This window comes from Rhinoderma darwinii (genome assembly GCF_050947455.1).
Source record: "Rhinoderma darwinii isolate aRhiDar2 chromosome 5 unlocalized genomic scaffold, aRhiDar2.hap1 SUPER_5_unloc_17, whole genome shotgun sequence".
Classification (NCBI taxonomy): domain Eukaryota; kingdom Metazoa; phylum Chordata; class Amphibia; order Anura; family Rhinodermatidae; genus Rhinoderma; species Rhinoderma darwinii.
This window is the reverse complement of record NW_027461773.1, coordinates 509,340-524,358: the sequence shown is the minus strand read 5'-3', so window position 1 is coordinate 524,358 and position 15,019 is coordinate 509,340. Positions and strand designations below refer to the sequence as shown.

At 47.7% G+C, this 15,019-nt stretch overlaps 10 non-coding genes across 10 annotated transcripts; all 10 read left to right on the top strand.

The window, feature by feature from the left end:
- The first annotated feature begins 1,260 nt into the window (after positions 1 to 1,260).
- LOC142686379 (U2 spliceosomal RNA) lies at positions 1,261 to 1,451 on the top strand. Its single transcript, XR_012855731.1, has one exon. It is a non-coding gene; the product is annotated as a U2 spliceosomal RNA (small nuclear RNA).
- Positions 1,452 to 2,727: 1,276 nt separating this feature from the next.
- On the top strand, positions 2,728 to 2,918 carry LOC142686378 (U2 spliceosomal RNA). The gene has a single exon (XR_012855730.1). It is a non-coding gene; the product is annotated as a U2 spliceosomal RNA (small nuclear RNA).
- Positions 2,919 to 4,194: 1,276 nt separating this feature from the next.
- Positions 4,195 to 4,385, top strand: LOC142686376 (U2 spliceosomal RNA). The gene has a single exon (XR_012855729.1). It is a non-coding gene; the product is annotated as a U2 spliceosomal RNA (small nuclear RNA).
- Positions 4,386 to 5,666: 1,281 nt separating this feature from the next.
- Positions 5,667 to 5,857, top strand: LOC142686375 (U2 spliceosomal RNA). Its single transcript, XR_012855728.1, has one exon. It is a non-coding gene; the product is annotated as a U2 spliceosomal RNA (small nuclear RNA).
- Positions 5,858 to 7,141: 1,284 nt separating this feature from the next.
- Positions 7,142 to 7,332, top strand: LOC142686374 (U2 spliceosomal RNA). Its single transcript, XR_012855727.1, has one exon. It is a non-coding gene; the product is annotated as a U2 spliceosomal RNA (small nuclear RNA).
- Positions 7,333 to 8,616: 1,284 nt separating this feature from the next.
- Positions 8,617 to 8,807, top strand: LOC142686373 (U2 spliceosomal RNA). The gene has a single exon (XR_012855726.1). It is a non-coding gene; the product is annotated as a U2 spliceosomal RNA (small nuclear RNA).
- A 1,296-nt stretch (positions 8,808 to 10,103) lies between these two features.
- Positions 10,104 to 10,294, top strand: LOC142686371 (U2 spliceosomal RNA). Its single transcript, XR_012855724.1, has one exon. It is a non-coding gene; the product is annotated as a U2 spliceosomal RNA (small nuclear RNA).
- Positions 10,295 to 11,590: 1,296 nt separating this feature from the next.
- LOC142686370 (U2 spliceosomal RNA) lies at positions 11,591 to 11,781 on the top strand. The gene has a single exon (XR_012855723.1). It is a non-coding gene; the product is annotated as a U2 spliceosomal RNA (small nuclear RNA).
- Positions 11,782 to 13,069: 1,288 nt separating this feature from the next.
- On the top strand, positions 13,070 to 13,260 carry LOC142686369 (U2 spliceosomal RNA). Its single transcript, XR_012855722.1, has one exon. It is a non-coding gene; the product is annotated as a U2 spliceosomal RNA (small nuclear RNA).
- A 1,276-nt stretch (positions 13,261 to 14,536) lies between these two features.
- Positions 14,537 to 14,727, top strand: LOC142686368 (U2 spliceosomal RNA). Its single transcript, XR_012855721.1, has one exon. It is a non-coding gene; the product is annotated as a U2 spliceosomal RNA (small nuclear RNA).
- Positions 14,728 to 15,019: the final 292 nt, after the last annotated feature.

Below are 15,019 nucleotides of genomic sequence, written 5' to 3'. Positions count from 1 at the left end.
TTCCAAAAGTGTTTTTTGTCTTTGCTATTGTTTCTGTCTTTCTGAAGGGATCTCCCCTTTTAATCCCATTATTTCAACACCTGTTGGACAATGCATGAGTGATAATGAGCTCATTGATTAAATGCAATTAATGAATAGATTGCCACCTCTTGTTGTGTGTCGTCTGTGTTTCTGTGTTTCCGGCATTTCACATTGGAACACCTCATTCACCTTCCTTGTCTTCTCTCCGCCCTCCCTTTTAGGTAAGTTAAAGAGCTGCACCTGAGCCAGCCACTGATTGATTGATTGATTGATTGATTGATTGATTGATTGATTGATTGATGCAGCACAACAGTCAAATAGTGGAGTGGAGTAGGGGAACAGCAAACAGCCAATAAAGCAGCCCGCCCGCTCGCCTGCCCGCCACAATGGACCTACCTGTGTACACTAGATGGATGTGATGGAATGTACTGTCGTCCCTACATTTCAAGAAGAAGTAAGAATTGCAGTTGCAACAAAGCCTTGCTTGCCTACAAAGAGAGCAGCAATTTGGATTTGTTACTATGTTACCTAGGAGAATAACAAACTGTGCAAGGATGGAGGTTGTAGGAGCAAGGAGAAGTTGTCTGTAAAGTTGGTGGATGCCTATTTTCCATTTTGCAGTCCCTTGTCTCCCTCTTGTGGCCTCCTGGAGGCAACTAGCTGTGCAAAAAAAAGACAGCCTGGCGGCCGGCTGTTGCAGTGTTGCCCTCTCAGGCAACACTGAGTGACTGACTGAGCCTCACCGTCTTATATAAAGTTCAGACGGAACTTTGCACGTGTCATAGTGGAGCCCTCAGGATTCCAGAGCCAGCTTTCTGACATCATAATGGGGCCTCAGAGATAAAAGCCTGGGCCCAGGCAGTGTTGGTCAGTGCTGCTCAGCAGGCAGCACTGGACTGGACTGGATTACAGCTGATACAAGGTGTGAAGGAACAAGGGGTGGCTGTGGGCATGCACTTGCTGCCGCTGCCAGTGTTTATCTGCATGGCAGCAGGGCATTTGGGCGTTGCCAGGAAGGCGTTTTTATGTAGATTCCTCCTCTTTCAGCACTGCATTGTGGTGCAAGCAAAAGAAGCAAATCCTGTCTGGCTTCCTCTCCGGCCTTTATTCACCTCCCGTGTAGCTGTGAGTGTGTGAGCCTGCAGGGCCCCATGGAATTGCCTAGAAGTAGGCTGAATCGCTGCAAGGGCTGAACAGCAGTATCGGGCAGGCTCGGGCAACGCGCGGCCCGTTCGGGTTATCGCTTCTCGGCCTTTTGGCTAAGATCAAGTGTAGTATCTGTTCTTATCAGTTTAATATCTGATACGTCCCCTATCTGGGGACCATATATTAAATGGATTTTTAGAACAGGGAGATGGAAATAGAGCTTGCTCTGTCCACTCCACGCATTGACCTGGTATTGCAGTATTTCCAGGACCGGTGCACCCTTTCCTTATGTGTTGACTAAAAGCAGATTCCAAAAGTGTTTTTTGTCTTTGCTATTGTTTCTGTCTTTCTGAAGGGATCTCCCCTTTTAATCCCATTATTTCAACACCTGTTGGACAATGCATGAGTGATAATGAGCTCATTGATTAAATGCAATTAATGAATAGATTGCCACCTCTTGTTGTGTGTCGTCTGTGTTTCTGTGTTTCCGGCATTTCACATTGGAACACCTCATTCACCTTCCTTGTCTTCTCTCCGCCCTCCCTTTTAGGTAAGTTAAAGAGCTGCACCTGAGCCAGCCACTGATTGATTGATTGATTGATTGATTGATTGATTGATTGATGCAGCACAACAGTCAAATAGTGGAGTGGAGTAGGGGAACAGCAAACAGCCAATAAAGCAGCCCGCCCGCTCGCCTGCCCGCCACAATGGACCTACCTGTGTACACTAGATGGATGTGATGGAATGTACTGTCGTCCCTACATTTCAAGAAGAAGTAAGAATTGCAGTTGCAACAAAGCCTTGCTTGCCTACAAAGAGAGCAGCAATTTGGATTTGTTACTATGTTACCTAGAAGAATAACAAACTGTGCAAGGATGGAGGTTGTAGGAGCAAGGAGAAGTTGTCTGTAAAGTTGGTGGATGCCTATTTTCCATTTTGCAGTCCCTTGTCTCCCTCTTGTGGCCTCCTGGAGGCAACTAGCTGTGCAAAAAAAAGACAGCCTGGCGGCCGGCTGTTGCAGTGTTGCCCTCTCAGGCAACACTGAGTGACTGACTGAGCCTCACCGTCTTATATAAAGTTCAGACGGAACTTTGCACGTGTCATAGTGGAGCCCTCAGGATTCCAGAGCCAGCTTTCTGACATCATAATGGGGCCTCAGAGATAAAAGCCTGGGCCCAGGCAGTGTTGGTCAGTGCTGCTCAGCAGGCAGCACTGGACTGGACTGGATTACAGCTGATACAAGGTGTGAAGGAACAAGGGGTGGCTGTGGGCATGCACTTGCTGCCGCTGCCAGTGTTTATCTGCATGGCAGCAGGGCATTTGGGCGTTGCCAGGAAGGCGTTTTTATGTAGATTCCTCCTCTTTCAGCACTGCATTGTGGTGCAAGCAAAAGAAGCAAATCCTGTCTGGCTTCCTCTCCGGCCTTTATTCACCTCCCGTGTAGCTGTGAGTGTGTGAGCCTGCAGGGCCCCATGGAATTGCCTAGAAGTAGGCTGAATCGCTGCAAGGGCTGAACAGCAGTATCGGGCAGGCTCGGGCAACGCGCGGCCCGTTCGGGTTATCGCTTCTCGGCCTTTTGGCTAAGATCAAGTGTAGTATCTGTTCTTATCAGTTTAATATCTGATACGTCCCCTATCTGGGGACCATATATTAAATGGATTTTTAGAACAGGGAGATGGAAATAGAGCTTGCTCTGTCCACTCCACGCATTGACCTGGTATTGCAGTATTTCCAGGACCGGTGCACCCTTTCCTTATGTGTTGACTAAAAGCAGATTCCAAAAGTGTTTTTTGTCTTTGCTATTGTTTCTGTCTTTCTGAAGGGATCTCCCCTTTTAATCCCATTATTTCAACACCTGTTGGACAATGCATGAGTGATAATGAGCTCATTGATTAAATGCAATTAATGAATAGATTGCCACCTCTTGTTGTGTGTCGTCTGTGTTTCTGTGTTTCCGGCATTTCACATTGGAACACCTCATTCACCTTCCTTGTCTTCTCTCCGCCCTCCCTTTTAGGTAAGTTAAAGAGCTGCACCTGAGCCAGCCACTGATTGATTGATTGATTGATTGATTGATTGATTGATTGATGCAGCACAACAGTCAAATAGTGGAGTGGAGTAGGGGAACAGCAAACAGCCAATAAAGCAGCCCGCCCGCTCGCCTGCCCGCCACAATGGACCTACCTGTGTACACTAGATGGATGTGATGGAATGTACTGTCGTCCCTACATTTCAAGAAGAAGTAAGAATTGCAGTTGCAACAAAGCCTTGCTTGCCTACAAAGAGAGCAGCAATTTGGATTTGTTACTATGTTACCTAGAAGAATAACAAACTGTGCAAGGATGGAGGTTGTAGGAGCAAGGAGAAGTTGTCTGTAAAGTTGGTGGATGCCTATTTTCCATTTTGCAGTCCCTTGTCTCCCTCTTGTGGCCTCCTGGAGGCAACTAGCTGTGCAAAAAAAAGACAGCCTGGCGGCCGGCTGTTGCAGTGTTGCCCTCTCAGGCAACACTGAGTGACTGACTGAGCCTCACCGTCTTATATAAAGTTCAGACGGAACTTTGCACGTGTCATAGTGGAGCCCTCAGGATTCCAGAGCCAGCTTTCTGACATCATAATGGGGCCTCAGAGATAAAAGCCTGGGCCCAGGCAGTGTTGGTCAGTGCTGCTCAGCAGGCAGCACTGGACTGGACTGGATTACAGCTGATACAAGGTGTGAAGGAACAAGGGGTGGCTGTGGGCATGCACTTGCTGCCGCTGCCAGTGTTTATCTGCATGGCAGCAGGGCATTTGGGCGTTGCCAGGAAGGCGTTTTTATGTAGATTCCTCCTCTTTCAGCACTGCATTGTGGTGCAAGCAAAAGAAGCAAATCCTGTCTGGCTTCCTCTCCGGCCTTTATTCACCTCCCGTGTAGCTGTGAGTGTGTGAGCCTGCAGGGCCCCATGGAATTGCCTAGAAGTAGGCTGAATCGCTGCAAGGGCTGAACAGCAGTATCGGGCAGGCTCGGGCAACGCGCGGCCCGTTCGGGTTATCGCTTCTCGGCCTTTTGGCTAAGATCAAGTGTAGTATCTGTTCTTATCAGTTTAATATCTGATACGTCCCCTATCTGGGGACCATATATTAAATGGATTTTTAGAACAGGGAGATGGAAATAGAGCTTGCTCTGTCCACTCCACGCATTGACCTGGTATTGCAGTATTTCCAGGACCGGTGCACCCTTTCCTTATGTGTTGACTAAAAGCAGATTCCAAAAGTGTTTTTTGTCTTTGCTATTGTTTCTGTCTTTCTGAAGGGATCTCCCCTTTTAATCCCATTATTTCAACACCTGTTGGACAATGCATGAGTGATAATGAGCTCATTGATTAAATGCAATTAATGAATAGATTGCCACCTCTTGTTGTGTGTCGTCTGTGTTTCTGTGTTTCCGGCATTTCACATTGGAACACCTCATTCACCTTCCTTGTCTTCTCTCCGCCCTCCCTTTTAGGTAAGTTAAAGAGCTGCACCTGAGCCAGCCACTGATTGATTGATTGATTGATTGATTGATTGATTGATTGATTGATGCAGCACAACAGTCAAATAGTGGAGTGGAGTAGGGGAACAGCAAACAGCCAATAAAGCAGCCCGCCCGCTCGCCTGCCCGCCACAATGGACCTACCTGTGTACACTAGATGGATGTGATGGAATGTACTGTCGTCCCTACATTTCAAGAAGAAGTAAGAATTGCAGTTGCAACAAAGCCTTGCTTGCCTACAAAGAGAGCAGCAATTTGGATTTGTTACTATGTTACCTAGAAGAATAACAAACTGTGCAAGGATGGAGGTTGTAGGAGCAAGGAGAAGTTGTCTGTAAAGTTGGTGGATGCCTATTTTCCATTTTGCAGTCCCTTGTCTCCCTCTTGTGGCCTCCTGGAGGCAACTAGCTGTGCAAAAAAAAGACAGCCTGGCGGCCGGCTGTTGCAGTGTTGCCCTCTCAGGCAACACTGAGTGATTGACTGAGCCTCACCGTCTTATATAAAGTTCAGACGGAACTTTGCACGTGTCATAGTGGAGCCAGCCAGGATTCCAGAGCCAGCTTTCTGACATCATAATGGGGCCTCAGAGATAAAAGCCTGGGCCCAGGCAGTGTTGGTCAGTGCTGCTCAGCAGGCAGCACTGGACTGGACTGGATTACAGCTGATACAAGGTGTGAAGGAACAAGGGGTGGCTGTGGGCATGCACTTGCTGCCGCTGCCAGTGTTTATCTGCATGGCAGCAGGGCATTTGGGCGTTGCCAGGAAGGCGTTTTTATGTAGATTCCTCCTCTTTCAGCACTGCATTGTGGTGCAAGCAAAAGAAGCAAATCCTGTCTGGCTTCCTCTCCGGCCTTTATTCACCTCCCGTGTAGCTGTGAGTGTGTGAGCCTGCAGGGCCCCATGGAATTGCCTAGAAGTAGGCTGAATCGCTGCAAGGGCTGAACAGCAGTATCGGGCAGGCTCGGGCAACGCGCGGCCCGTTCGGGTTATCGCTTCTCGGCCTTTTGGCTAAGATCAAGTGTAGTATCTGTTCTTATCAGTTTAATATCTGATACGTCCCCTATCTGGGGACCATATATTAAATGGATTTTTAGAACAGGGAGATGGAAATAGAGCTTGCTCTGTCCACTCCACGCATTGACCTGGTATTGCAGTATTTCCAGGACCGGTGCACCCTTTCCTTATGTGTTGACTAAAAGCAGATTCCAAAAGTGTTTTTTGTCTTTGCTATTGTTTCTGTCTTTCTGAAGGGATCTCCCCTTTTAATCCCATTATTTCAACACCTGTTGGACAATGCATGAGTGATAATGAGCTCATTGATTAAATGCAATTAATGAATAGATTGCCACCTCTTGTTGTGTGTCGTCTGTGTTTCTGTGTTTCCGGCATTTCACATTGGAACACCTCATTCACCTTCCTTGTCTTCTCTCCGCCCTCCCTTTTAGGTAAGTTAAAGAGCTGCACCTGAGCCAGCCACTGATTGATTGATTGATTGATTGATTGATTGATTGATTGATTGATTGATGCAGCACAACAGTCAAATAGTGGAGTGGAGTAGGGGAACAGCAAACAGCCAATAAAGCAGCCCGCCCGCTCGCCTGCCCGCCACAATGGACCTACCTGTGTACACTAGATGGATGTGATGGAATGTACTGTCGTCCCTACATTTCAAGAAGAAGTAAGAATTGCAGTTGCAACAAAGCCTTGCTTGCCTACAAAGAGAGCAGCAATTTGGATTTGTTACTATGTTACCTAGAAGAATAACAAACTGTGCAAGGATGGAGGTTGTAGGAGCAAGGAGAAGTTGTCTGTAAAGTTGGTGGATGCCTATTTTCCATTTTGCAGTCCCTTGTCTCCCTCTTGTGGCCTCCTGGAGGCAACTAGCTGTGCAAAAAAAAGACAGCCTGGCGGCCGGCTGTTGCAGTGTTGCCCTCTCAGGCAACACTGAGTGACTGACTGAGCCTCACCGTCTTATATAAAGTTCAGACGGAACTTTGCACGTGTCATAGTGGAGCCCTCAGGATTCCAGAGCCAGCTTTCTGACATCATAATGGGGCCTCAGAGATAAAAGCCTGGGCCCAGGCAGTGTTGGTCAGTGCTGCTCAGCAGGCAGCACTGGACTGGACTGGATTACAGCTGATACAAGGTGTGAAGGAACAAGGGGTGGCTGTGGGCATGCACTTGCTGCCGCTGCCAGTGTTTATCTGCATGGCAGCAGGGCATTTGGGCGTTGCCAGGAAGGCGTTTTTATGTAGATTCCTCCTCTTTCAGCACTGCATTGTGGTGCAAGCAAAAGAAGCAAATCCTGTCTGGCTTCCTCTCCGGCCTTTATTCACCTCCCGTGTAGCTGTGAGTGTGTGAGCCTGCAGGGCCCCATGGAATTGCCTAGAAGTAGGCTGAATCGCTGCAAGGGCTGAACAGCAGTATCGGGCAGGCTCGGGCAACGCGCGGCCCGTTCGGGTTATCGCTTCTCGGCCTTTTGGCTAAGATCAAGTGTAGTATCTGTTCTTATCAGTTTAATATCTGATACGTCCCCTATCTGGGGACCATATATTAAATGGATTTTTAGAACAGGGAGATGGAAATAGAGCTTGCTCTGTCCACTCCACGCATTGACCTGGTATTGCAGTATTTCCAGGACCGGTGCACCCTTTCCTTATGTGTTGACTAAAAGCAGATTCCAAAAGTGTTTTTTGTCTTTGCTATTGTTTCTGTCTTTCTGAAGGGATCTCCCCTTTTAATCCCATTATTTCAACACCTGTTGGACAATGCATGAGTGATAATGAGCTCATTGATTAAATGCAATTAATGAATAGATTGCCACCTCTTGTTGTGTGTCGTCTGTGTTTCTGTGTTTCCGGCATTTCACATTGGAACACCTCATTCACCTTCCTTGTCTTCTCTCCGCCCTCCCTTTTAGGTAAGTTAAAGAGCTGCACCTGAGCCAGCCACTGATTGATTGATTGATTGATTGATTGATTGATTGATTGATTGATTGATGCAGCACAACAGTCAAATAGTGGAGTGGAGTAGGGGAACAGCAAACAGCCAATAAAGCAGCCCGCCCGCTCGCCTGCCCGCCACAATGGACCTACCTGTGTACACTAGATGGATGTGATGGAATGTACTGTCGTCCCTACATTTCAAGAAGAAGTAAGAATTGCAGTTGCAACAAAGCCTTGCTTGCCTACAAAGAGAGCAGCAATTTGGATTTGTTACTATGTTACCTAGAAGAATAACAAACTGTGCAAGGATGGAGGTTGTAGGAGCAAGGAGAAGTTGTCTGTAAAGTTGGTGGATGCCTATTTTCCATTTTGCAGTCCCTTGTCTCCCTCTTGTGGCCTCCTGGAGGCAACTAGCTGTGCAAAAAAAAGACAGCCTGGCGGCCGGCTGTTGCAGTGTTGCCCTCTCAGGCAACACTGAGTGACTGACTGAGCCTCACCGTCTTATATAAAGTTCAGACGGAACTTTGCACGTGTCATAGTGGAGCCCTCAGGATTCCAGAGCCAGCTTTCTGACATCATAATGGGGCCTCAGAGATAAAAGCCTGGGCCCAGGCAGTGTTGGTCAGTGCTGCTCAGCAGGCAGCACTGGACTGGACTGGATTACAGCTGATACAAGGTGTGAAGGAACAAGGGGTGGCTGTGGGCATGCACTTGCTGCCGCTGCCAGTGTTTATCTGCATGGCAGCAGGGCATTTGGGCGTTGCCAGGAAGGCGTTTTTATGTAGATTCCTCCTCTTTCAGCACTGCATTGTGGTGCAAGCAAAAGAAGCAAATCCTGTCTGGCTTCCTCTCCGGCCTTTATTCACCTCCCGTGTAGCTGTGAGTGTGTGAGCCTGCAGGGCCCCATGGAATTGCCTAGAAGTAGGCTGAATCGCTGCAAGGGCTGAACAGCAGTATCGGGCAGGCTCGGGCAACGCGCGGCCCGTTCGGGTTATCGCTTCTCGGCCTTTTGGCTAAGATCAAGTGTAGTATCTGTTCTTATCAGTTTAATATCTGATACGTCCCCTATCTGGGGACCATATATTAAATGGATTTTTAGAACAGGGAGATGGAAATAGAGCTTGCTCTGTCCACTCCACGCATTGACCTGGTATTGCAGTATTTCCAGGACCGGTGCACCCTTTCCTTATGTGTTGACTAAAAGCAGATTCCAAAAGTGTTTTTTGTCTTTGCTATTGTTTCTGTCTTTCTGAAGGGATCTCCCCTTTTAATCCCATTATTTCAACACCTGTTGGACAATGCATGAGTGATAATGAGCTCATTGATTAAATGCAATTAATGAATAGATTGCCACCTCTTGTTGTGTGTCGTCTGTGTTTCTGTGTTTCCGGCATTTCACATTGGAACACCTCATTCACCTTCCTTGTCTTCTCTCCGCCCTCCCTTTTAGGTAAGTTAAAGAGCTGCACCTGAGCCAGCCACTGATTGATTGATTGATTGATTGATTGATTGATTGATTGATTGATTGATTGATTGATTGATGCAGCACAACAGTCAAATAGTGGAGTGGAGTAGGGGAACAGCAAACAGCCAATAAAGCAGCCCGCCCGCTCGCCTGCCCGCCACAATGGACCTACCTGTGTACACTAGATGGATGTGATGGAATGTACTGTCGTCCCTACATTTCAAGAAGAAGTAAGAATTGCAGTTGCAACAAAGCCTTGCTTGCCTACAAAGAGAGCAGCAATTTGGATTTGTTACTATGTTACCTAGAAGAATAACAAACTGTGCAAGGATGGAGGTTGTAGGAGCAAGGAGAAGTTGTCTGTAAAGTTGGTGGATGCCTATTTTCCATTTTGCAGTCCCTTGTCTCCCTCTTGTGGCCTCCTGGAGGCAACTAGCTGTGCAAAAAAAAGACAGCCTGGCGGCCGGCTGTTGCAGTGTTGCCCTCTCAGGCAACACTGAGTGACTGACTGAGCCTCACCGTCTTATATAAAGTTCAGACGGAACTTTGCACGTGTCATAGTGGAGCCCTCAGGATTCCAGAGCCAGCTTTCTGACATCATAATGGGGCCTCAGAGATAAAAGCCTGGGCCCAGGCAGTGTTGGTCAGTGCTGCTCAGCAGGCAGCACTAGACTGGACTGGATTACAGCTGATACAAGGTGTGAAGGAACAAGGGGTGGCTGTGGGCATGCACTTGCTGCCGCTGCCAGTGTTTATCTGCATGGCAGCAGGGCATTTGGGCGTTGCCAGGAAGGCGTTTTTATGTAGATTCCTCCTCTTTCAGCACTGCATTGTGGTGCAAGCAAAAGAAGCAAATCCTGTCTGGCTTCCTCTCCGGCCTTTATTCACCTCCCGTGTAGCTGTGAGTGTGTGAGCCTGCAGGGCCCCATGGAATTGCCTAGAAGTAGGCTGAATCGCTGCAAGGGCTGAACAGCAGTATCGGGCAGGCTCTGGCAACGCGCGGCCCGTTCGGGTTATCGCTTCTCGGCCTTTTGGCTAAGATCAAGTGTAGTATCTGTTCTTATCAGTTTAATATCTGATACGTCCCCTATCTGGGGACCATATATTAAATGGATTTTTAGAACAGGGAGATGGAAATAGAGCTTGCTCTGTCCACTCCACGCATTGACCTGGTATTGCAGTATTTCCAGGACCGGTGCACCCTTTCCTTATGTGTTGACTAAAAGCAGATTCCAAAAGTGTTTTTTGTCTTTGCTATTGTTTCTGTCTTTCTGAAGGGATCTCCCCTTTTAATCCCATTATTTCAACACCTGTTGGACAATGCATGAGTGATAATGAGCTCATTGATTAAATGCAATTAATGAATAGATTGCCACCTCTTGTTGTGTGTCGTCTGTGTTTCTGTGTTTCCGGCATTTCACATTGGAACACCTCATTCACCTTCCTTGTCTTCTCTCCGCCCTCCCTTTTAGGTAAGTTAAAGAGCTGCACCTGAGCCAGCCACTGATTGATTGATTGATTGATTGATTGATTGATTGATTGATTGATTGATTGATTGATTGATGCAGCACAACAGTCAAATAGTGGAGTGGAGTAGGGGAACAGCAAACAGCCAATAAAGCAGCCCGCCCGCTCGCCTGCCCGCCACAATGGACCTACCTGTGTACACTAGATGGATGTGATGGAATGTACTGTCGTCCCTACATTTCAAGAAGAAGTAAGAATTGCAGTTGCAACAAAGCCTTGCTTGCCTACAAAGAGAGCAGCAATTTGGATTTGTTACTATGTTACCTAGAAGAATAACAAACTGTGCAAGGATGGAGGTTGTAGGAGCAAGGAGAAGTTGTCTGTAAAGTTGGTGGATGCCTATTTTCCATTTTGCAGTCCCTTGTCTCCCTCTTGTGGCCTCCTGGAGGCAACTAGCTGTGCAAAAAAAAGACAGCCTGGCGGCCGGCTGTTGCAGTGTTGCCCTCTCAGGCAACACTGAGTGACTGACTGAGCCTCACCGTCTTATATAAAGTTCAGACGGAACTTTGCACGTGTCATAGTGGAGCCCTCAGGATTCCAGAGCCAGCTTTCTGACATCATAATGGGGCCTCAGAGATAAAAGCCTGGGCCCAGGCAGTGTTGGTCAGTGCTGCTCAGCAGGCAGCACTGGACTGGACTGGATTACAGCTGATACAAGGTGTGAAGGAACAAGGGGTGGCTGTGGGCATGCACTTGCTGCCGCTGCCAGTGTTTATCTGCATGGCAGCAGGGCATTTGGGCGTTGCCAGGAAGGCGTTTTTATGTAGATTCCTCCTCTTTCAGCACTGCATTGTGGTGCAAGCAAAAGAAGCAAATCCTGTCTGGCTTCCTCTCCGGCCTTTATTCACCTCCCGTGTAGCTGTGAGTGTGTGAGCCTGCAGGGCCCCATGGAATTGCCTAGAAGTAGGCTGAATCGCTGCAAGGGCTGAACAGCAGTATCGGGCAGGCTCGGGCAACGCGCGGCCCGTTCGGGTTATCGCTTCTCGGCCTTTTGGCTAAGATCAAGTGTAGTATCTGTTCTTATCAGTTTAATATCTGATACGTCCCCTATCTGGGGACCATATATTAAATGGATTTTTAGAACAGGGAGATGGAAATAGAGCTTGCTCTGTCCACTCCACGCATTGACCTGGTATTGCAGTATTTCCAGGACCGGTGCACCCTTTCCTTATGTGTTGACTAAAAGCAGATTCCAAAAGTGTTTTTTGTCTTTGCTATTGTTTCTGTCTTTCTGAAGGGATCTCCCCTTTTAATCCCATTATTTCAACACCTGTTGGACAATGCATGAGTGATAATGAGCTCATTGATTAAATGCAATTAATGAATAGATTGCCACCTCTTGTTGTGTGTCGTCTGTGTTTCTGTGTTTCCGGCATTTCACATTGGAACACCTCATTCACCTTCCTTGTCTTCTCTCCGCCCTCCCTTTTAGGTAAGTTAAAGAGCTGCACCTGAGCCAGCCACTGATTGATTGATTGATTGATTGATTGATTGATTGATTGATTGATTGATTGATGCAGCACAACAGTCAAATAGTGGAGTGGAGTAGGGGAACAGCAAACAGCCAATAAAGCAGCCCGCCCGCTCGCCTGCCCGCCACAATGGACCTACCTGTGTACACTAGATGGATGTGATGGAATGTACTGTCGTCCCTACATTTCAAGAAGAAGTAAGAATTGCAGTTGCAACAAAGCCTTGCTTGCCTACAAAGAGAGCAGCAATTTGGATTTGTTACTATGTTACCTAGAAGAATAACAAACTGTGCAAGGATGGAGGTTGTAGGAGCAAGGAGAAGTTGTCTGTAAAGTTGGTGGATGCCTATTTTCCATTTTGCAGTCCCTTGTCTCCCTCTTGTGGCCTCCTGGAGGCAACTAGCTGTGCAAAAAAAAGACAGCCTGGCGGCCGGCTGTTGCAGTGTTGCCCTCTCAGGCAACACTGAGTGACTGACTGAGCCTCACCGTCTTATATAAAGTTCAGACGGAACTTTGCACGTGTCATAGTGGAGCCCTCAGGATTCCAGAGCCAGCTTTCTGACATCATAATGGGGCCTCAGAGATAAAAGCCTGGGCCCAGGCAGTGTTGGTCAGTGCTGCTCAGCAGGCAGCACTGGACTGGACTGGATTACAGCTGATACAAGGTGTGAAGGAACAAGGGGTGGCTGTGGGCATGCACTTGCTGCCGCTGCCAGTGTTTATCTGCATGGCAGCAGGGCATTTGGGCGTTGCCAGGAAGGCGTTTTTATGTAGATTCCTCCTCTTTCAGCACTGCATTGTGGTGCAAGCAAAAGAAGCAAATCCTGTCTGGCTTCCTCTCCGGCCTTTATTCACCTCCCGTGTAGCTGTGAGTGTGTGAGCCTGCAGGGCCCCATGGAATTACCTAGAAGTAGGCTGAATCGCTGCAAGGGCTGAACAGCAGTATCGGGCAGGCTCGGGCAACGCGCGGCCCGTTCGGGTTATCGCTTCTCGGCCTTTTGGCTAAGATCAAGTGTAGTATCTGTTCTTATCAGTTTAATATCTGATACGTCCCCTATCTGGGGACCATATATTAAATGGATTTTTAGAACAGGGAGATGGAAATAGAGCTTGCTCTGTCCACTCCACGCATTGACCTGGTATTGCAGTATTTCCAGGACCGGTGCACCCTTTCCTTATGTGTTGACTAAAAGCAGATTCCAAAAGTGTTTTTTGTCTTTGCTATTGTTTCTGTCTTTCTGAAGGGATCTCCCCTTTTAATCCCATTATTTCAACACCCGTTGGACAATGCATGAGTGATAATGAGCTCATTGATTAAATGCAATTAATGAATAGATTGCCACCTCTTGTTGTGTGTCGTCTGTGTTTCTGTGTTTCCGGCATTTCACATTGGAACACCTCATTCACCTTCCTTGTCTTCTCTCCGCCCTCCCTTTTAGGTAAGTTAAAGAGCTGCACCTGAGCCAGCCACTGATTGATTGATTGATTGATTGATTGATTGATTGATTGATGCAGCACAACAGTCAAATAGTGGAGTGGAGTAGGGGAACAGCAAACAGCCAATAAAGCAGCCCGCCCGCTCGCCTGCCCGCCACAATGGACCTACCTGTGTACACTAGATGGATGTGATGGAATGTACTGTCGTCCCTACATTTCAAGAAGAAGTAAGAATTGCAGTTGCAACAAAGCCTTGCTTGCCTACAAAGAGAGCAGCAATTTGGATTTGTTACTATGTTACCTAGAAGAATAACAAACTGTGCAAGGATGGAGGTTGTAGGAGCAAGGAGAAGTTGTCTGTAAAGTTGGTGGATGCCTATTTTCCATTTTGCAGTCCCTTGTCTCCCTCTTGTGGCCTCCTGGAGGCAACTAGCTGTGCAAAAAAAAGACAGCCTGGCGGCCGGCTGTTGCAGTGTTGCCCTCTCAGGCAACACTGAGTGACTGACTGAGCCTCACCGTCTTATATAAAGTTCAGACGGAACTTTGCACGTGTCATAGTGGAGCCCTCAGGATTCCAGAGCCAGCTTTCTGACATCATAATGGGGCCTCAGAGATAAAAGCCTGGGCCCAGGCAGTGTTGGTCAGTGCTGCTCAGCAGGCAGCACTGGACTGGACTGGATTACAGCTGATACAAGGTGTGAAGGAACAAGGGGTGGCTGTGGGCATGCACTTGCTGCCGCTGCCAGTGTTTATCTGCATGGCAGCAGGGCATTTGGGCGTTGCCAGGAAGGCGTTTTTATGTAGATTCCTCCTCTTTCAGCACTGCATTGTGGTGCAAGCAAAAGAAGCAAATCCTGTCTGGCTTCCTCTCCGGCCTTTATTCACCTCCCGTGTAGCTGTGAGTGTGTGAGCCTGCAGGGCCCCATGGAATTGCCTAGAAGTAGGCTGAATCGCTGCAAGGGCTGAACAGCAGTATCGGGCAGGCTCGGGCAACGCGCGGCCCGTTCGGGTTATCGCTTCTCGGCCTTTTGGCTAAGATCAAGTGTAGTATCTGTTCTTATCAGTTTAATATCTGATACGTCCCCTATCTGGGGACCATATATTAAATGGATTTTTAGAACAGGGAGATGGAAATAGAGCTTGCTCTGTCCACTCCACGCATTGACCTGGTATTGCAGTATTTCCAGGACCGGTGCACCCTTTCCTTATGTGTTGACTAAAAGCAGATTCCAAAAGTGTTTTTTGTCTTTGCTATTGTTTCTGTCTTTCTGAAGGGATCTCCCCTTTTAATCCCATTATTTCAACACCTGTTGGACAATGCATGAGTGATAATGAGCTCATTGATTAAATGCAATTAATGAATAGATTGCCACCTCTTGTTGTGTGTCGTCTGTGTTTCTGTGTTTCCGGCATTTCACATTGGAACACCTCATTCACCTTCCTTGTCTTCTCTCCGCCCTCCCTTTTAGGTAAGTTAAAGAGCTGCACCTGAGCC